This window comes from Nicotiana tabacum, chromosome 19 (assembly GCF_000715075.1).
Source record: "Nicotiana tabacum cultivar K326 chromosome 19, ASM71507v2, whole genome shotgun sequence".
Lineage (NCBI taxonomy): Eukaryota > Viridiplantae > Streptophyta > Magnoliopsida > Solanales > Solanaceae > Nicotiana > Nicotiana tabacum.
This window is the reverse complement of record NC_134098.1, coordinates 118,387,459-118,402,845: the sequence shown is the minus strand read 5'-3', so window position 1 is coordinate 118,402,845 and position 15,387 is coordinate 118,387,459. Positions and strand designations below refer to the sequence as shown.

The window sequence follows — 15,387 nt, the reverse complement described above, 5'->3', positions numbered from 1 at the left end:
AGGTGGGGTGTTCTTGGAGGGAGGGAGCCGAGGGTCTATCGGAAATAGCCTCTCTACCCCCAAGGTAGGGGTAAGGTCTGCATACACACTACCCTCCCCAAACCTCACTAGTGGGATTATACTGGGTTGTTGTTGTTGTTTATTTTGTTTACTATTAAAAGAGTTAATTTTGTCATTTAAGTGTTTTTAATCCATGTATTGCTAATATTCACACTCGTATTCCATTCTATCTCACATAATAGAATTAGATCCTTGTTTACCCGAAAAACGGATAGAGTTAAATTTATACGTAGTTCTAAGGATACGTGATATAAATTGATACAAATTGGGAAAGATATGTAAATGAATATCGAAATTAGTTATAAAAGAAATGAAAGCAAACCAAATGAACTAGTTGACCTAAGCCTTCAAGTTTTATCACCTCCAAATTGAGTGAAGAACGATTGGTAGAAGAAACAATATGACTAAATATCAAAAGCCAAAAAGAATAGTATTTGGGGTAAGGTCTGCGTACACACTACTCTCCCCAAACCCCATTAGTGGGATTATACTGGGTTGTTATTGTTGTTATTGTTTATTTTGTTTACTATTAAAAGAGTTAATTTTGTCATTTAAGTATTTTCAATCCATGTATTGCTAATATTCACACTCGTATTCCATTCTATCTCACATAATAGAATTAGATCCTTGTTTACCCGAAAAACGGATAGAGTTGAATTTATATGTAGTTCTAGGATACGCGATATAAATTGATACAAATTAGGAAAGATATGTAAATGAATATCGAAATTAGTTATAAAAGAAATGAAAGCAAACCAAATGAACTAGTTGGCCTAAGCCTTCAAGTTTTATCACCTCCAAATTGAGTGAAGAACGATTAGTAGAAGAAACGATATAACTAAATATCAAAAGCCAAAAAGGATAGTATTTGCTCTCTTTGCTATATATCTCAGAATGAATGTGTGTTCTACAAATGATAACAAGTCTTAATATAGTGGAAAATTTTCGTTTTGGATATAATTAAAAATACATAGTGGGGATCCCATGATAGATTAATTAATTAGTTTTACCTTGATTCAAGCCATGATTTTCGCCGAGATTCTCCCCCCAATTGCGGCTATAACGACTTTTTTGTTTCTTGGCTCAATCTCGATCTTGGCTGATCTCAATATTTATCGATTTCTAGGTCTCGAGCCCGATCTTGGCCGATCTCGAAATTGATCGGTCTCTGGGGCTTGAGCGCGATCTTAGCTGGTCTCGGTATTGATCAGTCTCTGGGTTTCGAGCTCGATCTTTGTCGATCTCGGTATTGAGCGGTCTCTGGGGCTCGAGCTCGACAACCTAACTTCGCAACATGGCTCGATATTACAATGATGAACATTGGACCATCATGTTCCAATCTCGATTAGTCATAAGAAGGGCAGACTCGGTTTTGACCATATACAAACCTAGCATAACTTATGCATTTATTATTTACTAGAACAAAAAAAGTAAGCAAACATGGTACTAGCTCCTACAAAATAATGTTGGACTTTAATGCTGGGATTAAATCCCTTCAAACCTCAACCAAAGGACACCTAAGTATATACACTTTTTATATTATCGGTGTAGTTTGACTTATAAGAGTTATTGATGTTAGGCCAAAATGCTATACTTTTAGTACATTACTCTTCTTATATTTTGTTGGTTTAGTGATTAATTATGCAACATTTGAGCTAAATTATGTTGTTTTATATGTAGGAATATCGGAAGAAATAGTCGAATGAAAGTTGCACAAAAAGAGGACAAAAATGCAAGAAAAGAGCGCAAAAGCATCAAGTACCCAAACTGTGCTACAGATCATGCTTCGCGAGATCTATAGCCAAGTTGACTGCGTTGTAAATCAGGCTTCATGAGGTCTATAGCTAGGTTGAACGTGCTATAGACCAAGCTTCGCGAGGTCTATAGCCAGCCTGACCGCGCTACAGACCAGGCTTCGCGAGGTCTATAGCCCGATAATTAAAAGTCACTGGTTAAAAGACTCCGATCCGGATTTGGACTCAAGGACTTTAACCCTAGCTTATAAATACTCCCTAAACATGACTGGACTGGGGAGAGCCATTTTTAGGGCAGATTCAACCAAAGGCGATGTTTTTGGAGATGGGATTTCGACCTAAGGAGGCAAGAACACACTAGGAGCAAGGCAAAGAATTCTTTTATGAGTTTTTCACTTCCTTCTTCCTATTTTCATTATTGGTTATTTTAGTATTGTAGTTTTGCATACTATTATAAATAGCTAATTTGTTATCTAGAGTTTTGATAGAACCTTTTGTAGGAAAAATTCTTATTATGTTTATAATTGAGCCATTGGATTTCTCTACTTGTTCAACTACGTGTTTATTGTTGTTGATTTAATGGCCATCAATTAACTGTACCTATTTAGTGTGTATTACTTGGAAAAGGGTATATATTTAGGTAGTTGTTGAACAATATCACTCCTAACGTATGTGGGCAATCAATACGGAGAGTTTAAGGGTGGGATTAGGAATAACGAAACCTTGGTGCGATCCTAGTGAGCTGTGAATTAGAGCCAGCTAGCATAGTTCAGAAGAATACGTCTAGTAAATTGTGGTAGTTACTTAGAAGAGAGTTACGACACCCAAAGTACCCACGATCAGTAGAGAATACTTAGGCAAAATTACAGAAGACGTAGCGAGAAGGATTCCGACAATTGGGGAAATCATAACTCTAGACCTCCTTAGTCTTGTCTCAAATTTCATCCTTGTTAGTTGATAATTTTATTGCTTTATAATAGTTGTTAGTTAATTAGTTAGAAATAAATTTTATAATCTCTATAATTAAAAAATTATTTGGACTTGTGTTTCTTAGCAATATTGAACAACTGTATCTAAGCTTTAGTTCTCTATGGGATTCGACTCCGGACTTGTAAACTAGATTATATTTGCAATGATCGCTTAGTCCTTTTTAAAAGGCGTAGTTGGGCGTGATCAAATTTTGGCATCGTTGCCGAGAAACTAACAGTGTAGTTGTAGGTGTACATATTATTAGGTTTCAAGTTTGAAGTTTTATTCTATTTTTTTAGTATTTGATTTTTTTTAAAAATTATTTTTTTTTTTGACTTGAGAGACATGGCGTCTTGGGTTTTGATGTTGGTAATTCTACTTTTGACTCTCCTTATGCATATAATGAAGGAAACCACCCGTGAAAAAATTATTAAAATATTTTTGAGAGCGAGTTATGTGCACCAACTCAATATTATGTGTGGAATATATGTGATATGTGTGGTGGTCAAGACGGTCACTTCATGGTTGTGCGTATATTTTTTATCTTCCCCCAACCCCTTACTTTGATGGTTCTTATTTTTTTTATGAAGATAATAGGAACAAAGAACCCAAGGATGATGACCTGAAAGAGATCAAGGATATGCTAAGGTGCCTTGTGGAACAAAATAATGAGAAATAATTACACATACAAAGGCAAGATGTTGTTATTCGCAACCTGGAGGCACAAGTGAGTCAATTAGTTAAAGCATTTAATGATCAACAAGCCAATATTGTGGATAGTAGCCAAGAAAAACATGAATTAGATTCCGAAATTGAGGTTATAATGGAGGAGGTCATAGTAAAAAACCAACAATCTAACCAACTAGAATTTGAGGATGCCAATGTTGAAGAAGTAATACTAGAGTCAACCAGGGACGTTGAAGATACAAATTTAGTTGACTCTAGTGTGATTGGTGTTAAGGAGGTTGAAAATCTTGCAATTCATGTATTTGTGCACGTTGGGCCTCATTCCAAACACTTCTCTACATTATGTTCAGATGGTGAAATAGAAATTGATCCGTATGAGCCAATGCAAGAATCAAAGGACGAGGTAGGTGAGCCCTATATTCTGACATTTTCAAGGTCGTCTAGGCAAAGTGCCACTCCTCGGTTGAAAGCCAAAAGTGCATAAAGAATCATTTAATTTTTGGCTCGCAACAATTTGTATCGCCCCAAGAGCATGATCATAGAGCATAATCAAAACTTGGGGTTCAATTCATAAGTTCGAAGTGGAGGCAGAAAGTGATTCACGTCGTGCTGCGACGTTAAGTCAAGCGCTTGTTAGGAGGCAACCTGATAAGTAGGGATTTTAAGCTATTATTTGCTCTCTTTTACTTGTATTTTAGGCCAAAATTGCTTGAAGGTATTCCCGGAAACTAATGAAATATGCTTGCTTGCAGGAATTGTTCAAAATGAGCTAAAGGAATCAAAATTAACTCACAAATGAGTCAAAAGGTGAACAAAAACTAAGGCTGGGCAAAGAGGTCTGAAGTGCGGACCGCACAAATATTGTGTGGCCGCGAAAGCCATGATGCATCCGCGATCATAATTATGCAGTCTGCAAGAGGGAGATTCAGAGAGTGTGATTTTGGGCTAAATGATGAGCGCAGACCGCACCAGAAATGTGCGCCCGCGAAAGTCTTTATGCGGCCGCAATTGAAATTACGCGGACCGCGATGACTGAGATTCAGAGAGCTGACAACTTGAGCAAAAGAGAGAAGTGTGGACCGCACCAGAATTGTGCGGCCGCGGAAGTCCCTTGTGCGGCCGCGATCGAAATTATGCGGTCCGCAAGATAAAGAATCAGAGAGTTGATTTCAAGCCAAACTCAAGCAAGTGCGGACCGCATCACTCTTATGTGGCCTCATAATCTGGATCGTGGCCGCACTTAGAATTATGCGGTCTGCGAAAGTTCAGCTCAACACAGATCCAAAATAGAAGAACGCGGACCGCATCAGAATTATGCGGCCGCGAAATGTAACGACCCGGCCAGTCGTTCCGAGAATTATAGCCCTATTTCCTTATTCCTACTTCTTTATATGTTGTTCAACGGTGTTGAGTTGTATCGAGTTGGTAGGTTTGGGTCCGGAGTAGTTTTGGAGTGAAATGAACACTTAGTCTCTTAGTTAGAAAGTTAAGTTAGAAAAGTCAACCGGAAGTTGACTTATGAGTAAACGGATTCGATGTGGATTTTTATGATCCGATTAGCTTCGTTGGGTGATTTTACACTTAGGAGTGTGTCCGGAATATAATTTGGAGGTCCGTGGAAGAATTAGGCTTGAATTGGCGAAAGTTGGAAGTTTAGAAATTCTTATGCTTGAATCCGAGGTTGATTTGGTGCTTTGGTGTTGTTTTGGGTGTTCCGAAGGTTCGACTAAGTTCAGGTAGTGATATATGACTTGTTGGAATTATTGGTTGAGGTCCCGAGGGCCTCGGGTGAGTTTCGGATAGGTTTGGGTTGTGTTGCGCTCGTTTTTCTTATGTTTCAATGTCGTTTCTTCAAGCATAAATGATATCATATTGAACAAATGAGCTCCGATTTCTTTTTTGATTGAATAATTAGATCCGTATCGTAATTACGGACCCGTAGCAAAAAGAATCGTAGAATTTGGACATCGTATGAGGATTTTATGGTCATTTTACTAAGAATTAAGTTGCTAGATTTTTCAGATTAATTACGACATTGCCACTGATGGTGTATTTAAAAATCTGCACGATTTGTAAATATTAAAACCTACATATCTCCTTCATTATAAGGTCAAATTGAGTGATTCAAAAGCCTAACTTGACAAAAAAGTTACAAGAAATCCATTGGAGTCATAAAAAGTGAGTTTTGGAATCATTTGGCACGAGAAATGAGGCAGAATAACTGGCAAAAAAATATATAAAACGAGGGTTTGTTCATTCGGTCATATTTTGAGTTGGGGAGCTCGGATTTGGGCGATTTTGGGGGCGATTTTCACCATAAGGATTGGGGTAAGTGTTCTATACCCCGTTTGGTTATATTTCATGAATCCATCTTCATTTTTGGGATATGATTGATGATTTCAAAGTGAAATTGAGGGAGCTAGGGTTTGAGTTTTGGAGAGTTTAAATGAGGATTTGAGGGACCAAACGAAGTCCGATTTTGATGAATTTTATATGGTTAGACTCGGGAGAGGACGAGGTTTATTATTCTGTCATTTTTGTCTGATTTCGAGACATGGACCCGGGGGCTGTGTTTTGGCCGGTTTCGGATTTTTGGCATATTTTGTAGTTTTTATTGTGGAATTCAATTCGTTAGCCTATGTTGATGGTATTAATCTGATTATGGTTAGATTTGGAACTTTTGGAGATCGAGTCCAGAGACGAGGGCATCCCGGAGTAGGATTTTACGCTGTTAAGGTAAGTAACAATTTTAACTCTAGCTTTGAGGGTATAAACCAGAAGAATTTGATATCGTGTGACTATTTGGAGGTGATACCCACGCTAGTTGATGGGCGTGTGGGTGTATACCTTGAGGGATTGAGACTTGGTCCGTCCCGTGAGGCCTCATGGCCATCATCTGTGTTTACGTAGTTACTTGTTGTTGAACTTGTCTGCCTTCATGTTAGAGATCATGCTTAGGCTTTATTCATGCTCACATTATTTGTACTCAGTCATAGAAATTATTATACATGTTTACCTCAGTCTCTATTATTTGCTAATATGATGTGATACTTGATGTGGGTTGTGTTCCCTTATTTGTTGATGATGGTGAGGCTAGTGAGGTACATGATTAATTGAGGCCGAGGGGCTGGTTGTGAGGATATTAATACCATAGCGCGTGAGTTATCCGCGTAGCACATGAGTTGACCGTGTTGGTCCAGGTATTGATACCATAGTGCGTGAGTTGTCCGCATAGCACGTGAGTTGATCGTGCGGATCCAGGTATTGATATGATGACACGTGAGTTGTCCGTGCTTAGCGCTTGGGCTTTGGGAGCCCCTCCGGAGTCTATACACACCCCCAGTGAGCGCAGAGTGTTGAGTGTTTGAGTGTTGAGTGCTGAGTGCGAGTGATAAGTGTTAGAGTGACACTGCTGTGAGGTTGTATTTATTTGTGTTGTTGCTGCATTTACCTGTTAATTTTCCTTGTAGTCTTACTGATTTATGAAATTACCTGTCTACTCATGTTTATACTTAATTGTGGAAATAAATAATTGGACTGTTTTACTTAGCTCGTCACTACTACTCAATTCCTTAGTTATTTCTGTTACTACTGAGCCGGTTGTACTCATACTACACCCTGCACTTTATGTGCAGATCCAAGTGAGTTAGATCGCGACGATCGTTGAGTTCAGGCCGGCTATCTATGGAGATTGCAAGGTAGCTGCTAGCGTCCGCAGTACCTTGTTACTCCTTTTGTCATTTCTTCTTTTGGACAGTTAGACAGTTTATATATCTTAGTTTATAGTTTTAGACGCTCATGACTTAGTGACACCCCGATGTTTGGGGCTTGTTTCCGTATTTTCTATATTATATTTAGAGTTGATTTAGTTTATGAAAAATTTAAATGTTGGTATTGTTTTATTAAATTCTTATAATCGATTTAGTAGTAATATTTTGGGAAATAGGCTTGCCTTGTAACACGATAGGCGCCATCACGACCATGGTTAGATTTTGGGTCGTGACAAGTCGAAAGCAAAAGTGTGGCCGCACTCAGAATTACGCAGCCGCACAACCTCCGCAGGGGCATTTTTGTCAAATATTTTTAGCTTAGTATAAATAAAACTTTTTGTCATTTTTAGGGGATGTTATGTTTTGTATGAGCACCTGAGACGACTGACTTTTCTGTTTTCGGAAATTTTGTACTAGATTCACTTTTTAACATTAGATTTTCATTCCATAAATTAATATTATGGATTTTATCTTCATTTCATCTTTAATTTCTGTTATTGTCATAAGTAGCTAAACCCATAGCTAGGGTTGTGACCCAACCCTAGTGTGGATATTTAATGGGTATTTGATTTTAGGGCTTGAATGTGAATGGGTTAGTGATATTTAGCCTAGTTCTTGATAGAACTCAAGAATTAATGGCTGCAAACATTGATTCATGCCTTTATGACTTAGTCTCTACTTGAGAAAGAGGGACTAAGTCTAGAAAAACTAGGCTAACAAGGAATTGGGGTGAACTCAAGAAATTGATAGCCCCAATTAAAGGGTTAAACCTAGAGATAGTAATACCCAACTTGAGCTAATATCACTTGATTTGCATGAATACCCATTTGGACTTGAGAAAGCCAAATTTGGCAAAATCACTCAAACTACCGAGAGGTATAGAGTGAGTACCCGGGTGTGATAGCTATATTACAATCCCAACTAATCAAACTTGCCCTAGATTTTGCTACCCGTTAGATATCCACCTAGGTAGAAGTCACTACCCTAGTCTCTTTAAACATTTGAAAAACAACAATTAAAATATTATCCTTAGTTTCAATTATTGCAATCTTTAGAGTAAAGTTAGAAGTAGAAATCAAACCCAAACTTGTGGAAGTGTAATTAGATTTAAAACCCGCATCTAGCTTAGATATAAACCTAATTTCAAACATTAACTTCCTGTGGATTCGATCCCGACCTAGTTGGGTTAAAACTGCATCGACCACCCTCGCTACTCAATAGTAGTTTAGGCTTGGACCCGATAAATTTTTGGCGCCGTTGCCGAGGAGTTAAATGGATTTATCTATATGTCTAGGTATTTGTGTGTTTTATCTTTCTTTCCTTCCGAGTCACTAATTTTGTTTGTGAATTGCTTTTAGGTACAAAATGGCCCTTAACAACGAGCCCCTCGGAAATTTGCCATTGGGGGATGAGGTAGATGATGATCAAGTGGATGAGGTTCATCCCGAGCCTCAAGTAAACAGGTGAGGCCGACCGCCTCAAGATAATGTCCCAAACCCTCCCCCGCCTCCACCAAAGAGCAGCGCACCGAGTGTTGCCGAACGAGGGCTATACAAGTGCAATAGTCCCGCCCCGGATTAGGGCGGGCAACTTCCAAATAACCAACGTGATGCTTAAACTGCTTGAGCAGCGGGGTTTCTTCACCGAAGCTCCACACCAAAATTCCTACAAGCATCTCAAGGGTTTCATCGATACTTGTTGGGGGAGCAAGCAAACAAATATCTCCGAGGATGCACTGCGGTTAAGGCTGTTTCCCTTTTCTCTACGGGGAAAATCTTTTGACTGGTTAGAGAGATTGCCCAATCATTCCATCTACACTTGGGATGAGTTGGCCGAGAAGTTCATTGCCAAATTCTTCTCTCCGGGGCACATGGCTACACTAAAGGATGAAATTTTAGCTTTCAAACAAGAGCCCAATGAGCCATTGCACGAGATTTGGGAAAGATATCGCACCATGGTCAAAGAATGCCCGAACAATGATATGACCGAGGCCATGATCCAACAGACCTTCTACAGGGGGATCAACACAATAAATCAGTATGTGGTAAATCAACTCGCTGGGGGTAACTTCATGAACACGCCTTATTATGAAGCTTGTGAAATCTTGGATGAGATGGCGGACACCTCTTTGGCATGGCAAAGTAGAGCCAATGTTCTTTAGGGTGACCCAAATGTTATTCACCTACACAAGGAGCTACATGATCATGGGCAAGCTAATGCGGAGTTGACAACCACCATGAACCAATTGGCCAAGGCTTAGCTTCAACAGGTTCAAGGGTCAAAATAGGTGAATGCTATGGAAGGGGTGAACATGATGGTAAACAAGAGACGGCAACGAGGTCAACAAGTACAAAACCATCCGGAACAATTTGAGCAAAGTAATAGTGGGTATAATCAAGATGATTCATATGATGAGAAAGATGAAGAGGTTCAATATGTCAACAATTATCAAGGTCAAAGAAGCAATGCTCCAAATCAACAACAATGGAGATCAAAAGGAAACCAAGGAAACTGGAACAACCAAGGCCACCAAGGAAATTGGAGTGGTGGCAACAACAATAATCAAAGCAATTGGGGTAATCAAGGTAATCAAGGCAATTGGGGAGGAAATAATCGAGGTAATTGGGGTGGCAACAATCAAAGTAATTGGGGGAACAACAATAATCAAGGGGGTTGGAACAATAGCAATCAAGGAAATCAGGGGTCGGGCTTTCAGAGGCCCCCGATGTATCAACAACCAAACAACCCACCTCCATATCCATCGCAAGGTCCTAGTTCTTCCAATAGTGAAATAGAGCGGATTGAAAACATGTTTAAGCAAATGATGGATAAAAACGTCGACTCTGATGCCTAATTAGCCTCCCATAACACTTCTATCAGCAACTTGGAGGTTCAACTTGGCCAAATTTCTCAAGCTTTAAATACTCTCCCAAAGAGGGCACTATCTAGTGATACAGTGGTGAACCCGAAAGGTGGGAATACGGGGCATGCAATGTCCGTGACAATAAGAAGTGGGAGATGTAGAGTTGCTAGTACCTCAAACCAAAGAAGACATGTGGGTGATGATGTATTGGTGCAAGATGATGATGAGCCAAGCAATGATGTTCAAGCTAATGAAGAAGCGAGGATTGATATTGATGAAAATATGGAGGAGACGCAACAAGAAGTGAACCCGTCTAGGGAGAATGTGACTGACATGCCGGAACCGGTAGTGCCAAAGGCTAAGGTACCAATGCCAAGGCCTCCTCCTCCATACCCTCAAAGACTTTCAAAGCAAAACAATGAGAATCAATTCAAGAAATTCATTGATATGATGAAAAGTTTGTCCATAAATGTGTCGTTGGTTGAAGCCTTAGAACAAATGCCGGGATATGCCAAGTTCATGAAGGATTTGGTAACAAAGAAGAGATCAATGAACTGTGAAACGATCAAAATGTCACATCAAATGAGTGCTATGGTGAATTCCATGGCTCCAAAGTTGGAAGACTCGGGTGCTTTCATAATCCCGTGCACTATTGGGAGTACCGATTTCTCCAAAGCTTTATGTGATTTGGGGGCAAGCATTAACTTGATGCCCTATTCTGTGTTCAAAATGTTGGGGATTGGGCAGCCAAGACCCACATCCATGAGGTTGTAAATGGCGGATCGAACAATGAAAAGGCCATTGGGGATAATTGATAATGTGTTAGTTAGGGTCGACAAGTTCATCCTTCCCGCAGATTTTGTGATACTTGACTGTGAGGTTGACTACGAGGTGCCAATCATTATGGGGAGACCTTTCCTTGCTATAGGGAAGGCCTTAGTTGATGTGGAAGCTAGAGAGCTCACCTTCCAGGTGGGCGATGAAAAATTGGTGTTCCATGTTTGTAAATCAATGAGGCAGCCAAATAGCAACGAAGTGTGTTCGTTCGTGGATCTTGTGACCGAAGTAATTGTTGATGACACACGTGCTGTGATAAATGTGGAAGATACCTTGGAAATTGTGTTGTTGAATCATAATGAGGATGGGAAGAAAGGATTTGTAGGATGTATTAATGCTTTGCAAGGAATGGGATCATATACTTATAAGCCCCGAAAACTTTCCTTAGATCTCAAAAACCTCAAGACTCCACCAACAAAGCCCTCAATCGAGGAGCCTCCCACTTTGGAGTGAAAGCCTTTGCCTTCACACCTCAGGTATGAGTTCCTAGGCCCTTGTTCCACTTTACCTGTTATTCTTTCCTCGTGCTTAACTAACGTACAGGTAGATGCCACCATTGCGGTGCTTCAAAGGAGGAAGAAAGCAATAGGTTGGACATTGGCGGATATTCGGGGTATAAGCCCCGCCTTTTGCATGCACAAAATCATTTTGGATGAGGATGCCAAATCCTCTGTGGAATATCAAAGACGATTGAATGAGGCCATTAGTAAAGAAAGAGATCATCAAGTGGTTGGATGCCGGGGTGGTTTATCCCATTTCCGATAGTTCATGGACCTCGCCAGTGCAATGTGTCCCAAAGAAAGGGGGAATGACTGTGATAACAAATGACAAAAATGAATTGACCCCCACAAGAACTGTCACCGGTGGAGAGTGTGCATGGATTATAGAAAGCTCAACAAAGTTACGCGGAAAGACCATTTTACGCTTCTATTTCTTGATCAAATGTTGGATAGGTTAGTCGGACGAGCTTATTATTGCTTCTTGGATGGATATTCTGGATATAACCAGATTCTTATTGCACCTGAAGACCAAGAGAAAACCACCTTCACTTGTCCATATGGCACTTTCGCATTCTCGCGGATTCCATTCGAGTTATGCAATGCACCGGTAACTTTTTAGCGGTGTATGATGTCCATCTTCACCGATATGGTGGAGGACTTTCTCGAGGTTTTCATGGTTAATTTCTCTATTGTGGGGGATTCTTTTGAAGAGTGCTTGGATAACTTGGATAAGGTATTGGAACGTTGTGAAGAAACTAACTTGGTGCTGAATTGGGAAAAGTGTCACTTTATGGTCAAGGAGGGCATTGTCCTCGATCACATGATTTTCAAGAATGGTATTGAGGTTGATAAAGAAAAAATTGAAGTGATATCCAAACTCCCTCCCCCTACTTCCGTAAAGGGAGTGAGAAGCTTTCAGGTCATGCGGGGTTTTACCGTCGATTCATCAAGGACTTTTCTAAGGCGGTAAACCCCTTGTGCAAACTCTTGAAGAAAGATGCCAAGTTCCTTTTCAATGAAGATTGTATGAAGGCATTTGAACTACTCAAGTATAAGTTGACTACCACTCTTATTATCACCGCGCCAAATTAGAGCTTACCATTTGAGCTCATGTGTGATGCAAGCGATGTGGCGGTTGGTGCGGTATTGGGGCAACGAATTAATAAGATCTTTCATCCGGTCTACTATGCTAGCAAGACCATAAACGAGGCCCAAGTCAACTATACGGTGACCGAGAAAGAACTCCTAGCCATTGTCTTTGCTATGGAGAAGTTCCGCCCGTACCTAATGGGTACAAAGGTGATTGTTCACACCGACCATGCGACACTTCAATATTTGATGAGCAAGAAAGACTCTAAGGCAAGGTTGATGCGGTGGGTGCTTCTATTGCAAGAGTTTGATCTAGAGATTCAAGACCGAAAGGGTAGTGAGAATCAAGTGGCTGACCAGTTGTCCCGGTTGGAGGAGGAGGGGAGGCCACATGATGTCCTTGAGATCAATGATTCATTTCCTGATGAATAACTCCTTTCCATTTCTATGACTGGTATGCCATGGTTTGCCGATATGGCCAACTATCTTGTGAGTGGCATTGTTCCGAATGAGTTCTCCTCAAACCAAAGGAAGAAGCTCAAACGGGACTGCCTGGACTACTATTGGGATGAGCCATATCTCTTCAAAATTTTCACTGATGGTGTTATCCGAAGATGTGTTCCAGAAGAAGAGCAATTGGGTATTCTTGAAGCTTGCCATTCTTCGCCCTATGGTGATCACCATGGTGGGGCTAGAACTACTACAAAGGTCCAAAGTTGTGGATTCTATTGGCCTACCTTGTACAAAGATGCTAGCGAGCTCGTTAAGCATTGTGATGATTGCCAAATGGCCGGTGGGATCTCCAAGAAAAATGAGATCCCTCTCACCACCATCCTCGAGATTGATATTTTTTATGTGTGGGGCATCGACTTTATGGGTCCATTTATGAGCTCGTGTGGGAACACCTATATTCTTGTTGCTGTGGATTACGTTTCCAAATGGGTTAAAGCTGTGGCTTTGCCCAACAATGAAGCACGGAGTGTGGTGGATTTCTTGAAGAAAAACATATTCACAAGGTTCGGCACCCCAAGGGCCATCATTAGTGATGGGGGTTCACATTCTTTCAACAAAGCCTTTGACACTTTACTCTCCAAGTATGGTGTCGCTCACAAGGTGTCAACCCCTTATCACCCCCAGGCAAATGGACAGGTTGAAGTCTCCAACAGGGAGATCAAGAGTATTCTATCCAAGATTGTCAATGCAAATCGGAGTGATTGGTCAAGGAAACTTGACGATGCTCTTTGGGCCTATAGAACAACTTACAAGACTCCAATTGGTATGTCTCTGTATCGGTTGGTGTTTGGTAAAGCATGTCACCTTCAGGTAGAATTAGAGCATAAGTCCATGTGGGCGTTGAAGAAATTGAACCTTGAGTCTGCCAATCTTCGGGTGGAGCAATTGAATGAACTTGATGAGTTCCGGTTCCATGCTTACTCCAGTTCGTCCTTGTATAAAGACAAGATGAAGTACCTACATGATAAGTATATCTAGAACAAAGAATTCAAAGAAGGTGACCTTGTTCTTTTATTCAACTCTTGGTTACAGATGTTTCCGGGAAAGCTTAAATCAAAGTGGAGTGGTCCTTTTGAAGTGGTACATGTGACTCCTTTTGGTGCTCTTGATTTGAAAAATAAGAATGGTGAGATCTTTAAAGTCAATGGGCACCAGGTGAAGCACTACCTTGGTAAGGTTGATGATGGCCACGTTGTGGTATTGCTCCATTTCAAATGAATGATGGTAACATGCGTTGAGCCGCGACATTAAATCAGGCGCTTCTTGGGAGGCAACCCATGTGTTTTTCTTTCTTTTGATTTTCTTGTTAGATTAGACATTGTTTTGGACTAACTAGTTGTGAAGTGTATGTAGGAATTGGGTGTGCAGTGCAAACAATTGACAAGACAAAAATTGGCCAAGTGGTGAAATTGTGCGGACCACGCCAGAATTATGCGGACCGCAAAAGCCCTTCGCGGCCGCACAATTCTGTGTGCTGTCGCACAGCTGAAAGATGAAAAATGCCAACTCTCTAAAGTTTGGCCTGACAAAATTCCTTAAGGATTCACGGCCGCGATCAAAATTTCGTGGACCGCACAGTTTGTGCGGCCGTAGTCATTTTTATGCGGACCGCGTCAGTGAATCAGCTGCTGAGTTAGAAAAGGTAAAGAGTGTGGACCGCACCAAAATTATGCGGCCGCACTCAGGTAAGTCGGTGGGCCAACATGGTCAGAGTTTAAATAGGACTTTTTGAGACTATTCACACTTTACATACACTGACCTCTCAAGCTAGACTAAAGTACAGTGCACTCTTTCTTGTTTTCAATCTCATCCCATATTCATCAAGTGTTGATTTCCTACTACATTTCAATACTGCTATGTTGATTTCAATGAATTAATTTCATCTTTTTCTTTTCTTTTCTCTTTGTTTTAGTTTTCTTTTTATCTAAGGTTTAGATTCATGCCAAAAATGTCAAATTGATGCTTAATTCTTGCTTAGAAGTATGTGGGTAATGTTTGAATGCATAATGGGGGCTGGGGTTAGTAGCTTTTATTGTTTAATTACCACAAATCATGTCTAATTATGAAAACCCTAGTATTAATCGTACTTCAGTGCCGCTCTGATTTGAATTTTGCGGCCGCACATATTTTTGTGCGGTCCGCGCTAGGGTATGCGGCCGCATACAAAATTGTGCGGTCCGCGATACCCTAGGTTGAAGGCACTTGTCATTGCTAAGTTTGTGTGGCCGCACTCAATTTTGTGTGGTCCGCGGTTGGGTTTTGCGGCCGCACTCAATTTTGTGCGGTCCGCACAATTAAACTTCAGAGACCCAACAAATCAATTATGCGGCCACACTCAATTTTGT

The 15,387-nt window shown here is 40.5% G+C and overlaps 1 pseudogene; it reads left to right on the top strand.

The window, feature by feature from the left end:
• Positions 1-15,387, top strand: part of LOC142173683 (GDSL esterase/lipase At5g03980-like) — a 29,805-nt pseudogene that overhangs the window by 639 nt on the left and 13,779 nt on the right.